Source organism: Triticum dicoccoides, chromosome 7B, assembly GCF_002162155.2.
Source record: "Triticum dicoccoides isolate Atlit2015 ecotype Zavitan chromosome 7B, WEW_v2.0, whole genome shotgun sequence".
NCBI classification, from domain to species: domain Eukaryota; kingdom Viridiplantae; phylum Streptophyta; class Magnoliopsida; order Poales; family Poaceae; genus Triticum; species Triticum dicoccoides.
Genome location: NC_041393.1, coordinates 123114375 through 123116060, shown reverse-complemented (window position 1 = coordinate 123116060; position 1686 = coordinate 123114375).

Here is a 1686-nt window from a genome sequence, read left to right as displayed (position 1 = left end):
CTCTCAATGGAGCCTTGTAGGCGAGGGAGCAAGTTAGAGCCAAAACCTAGGTCAGCAAGCTGAGGATAGGGCATGAGCGAATGTAGACAGTGGTCTACATCGGCGGTAAATGGAAGATGGCGAGTCATGTGTTGAGTTTGTGGTTGGTGGTTATGTCACAGCCCTAGAATTTGATTATAAATAGTTGCACAAGCATCCATGCATCATGTCTAAATTTCTTTGAAAGTTGAAATGGGGATTGTTGAAACCCTAGCACCAATTGAATTCAACTACGTTCAATAAAAATATTTTCAATGAACCCAAAATGCCTTTGGAAATGTTCATGATTTTTGATAAAGGTGAAAACCTCTGCCAAAAATGATGAGCATATTTCTTGGCCATTTATGGATTTTTGAATTAACTCATAAAGTATTTGAATTTGGGCATTCGAATGCTATAAATAATTTAAATGCTCAAATAATTCTGAAACTAAATGTGGGCTGTTGCATATATTTCAGAAGGTGCCCACAACTATTTTCAGGATTTTTAGAAGTGCCCTGGTATTTTTAATAAAGCCCAAACAACTACAGAAAAATAGAAAACAGAAAGAGATAAAAGAGAGAGAAAGGAACCTACCTAACTTACCTGCAGCCCACCTGGCCTGGCACTGTGCCGGCCCAGCCCACCTGGCAAGTGCCAGTCATCGGCCACCTCCCGCCAGAGCAGGCAGGCAGCTGCCTGTCGGCCGCGTGCGCCGTCGTGGCCACCTCCTGCTTCCCCGGCCCCTCCTAGCAACGCCACGACGACGCCCCGTGTCCCCTCGCTCTTTTCCCTCACCCGCTGCATCCTCTCCCCTCCCCTGGCTCTCTCCCTTGAGCTCATCCGAGCGCAGCCGTCGCCGCCGACCAGCGCTCGCGCGGCCGCAGCCATCCCCAAGCCTCTCCGACACGCCCTCGAGCTTCGCCGGTCCTCCCTCGTCCTCCTCGTCGTCTCACGCGACCAGAAGAGCCCCGTCACGCCGTCCCCGCCCCGTTCTTCCTCCTTTGGCCATGGAGATCGCCGACGATTTTCCACCGTCACCGAGCCTTCCCCGAGCACGCCGAGGCCACCTATGCACTCGCGGTGAGCCGCTCTTCCTCTTCCCTCTTCTCTCAAGCTCGCGCTCGTCCCCTAGCTTCATTTTCCACCGCGGCCGAGAGCTTCTCGCCGCCGGCCATGGCGTGGCCGTGGCCACAGCCACCGTAGCTCGTTCCCGAGCCCATCGTCATGCTCACCACGATCTCAGGAGCCCGTAGCCACCACCAGCTCCTCCTCCCGTGCACCGTAGCGTCGAACCCAACCCCGTCCGAACTCCGGCCGCCGCCTAGCTCGCTGCCGCCGTCGACTCAGGCCGTCCCAGCTGCTGCCGCCACCACCACTAGATGCGCGCGAGCCCCAGCTACGCATAGGACCAAACCACGGTCGATTTGGTCGACCGTGGGCAAAATCCGAGCACCTCCGCCGTCTCGGGCGTCGCCGGCGACGAGCCGTGGACCAAGTCCGGCGAGGTTGACTCGTTTGACCTGGGGTTTGACCCCCCCAGGGTCACTGACGCGTGGGCCATGCCCCTATTTAGTTTAGGTGTGGGTTTAATTAGCACTAATTAACTTAGTTAATTAGTTGACTCACTGACAAGTGGGCCCAGGCTCTAATTAACCTAGGTTAGTG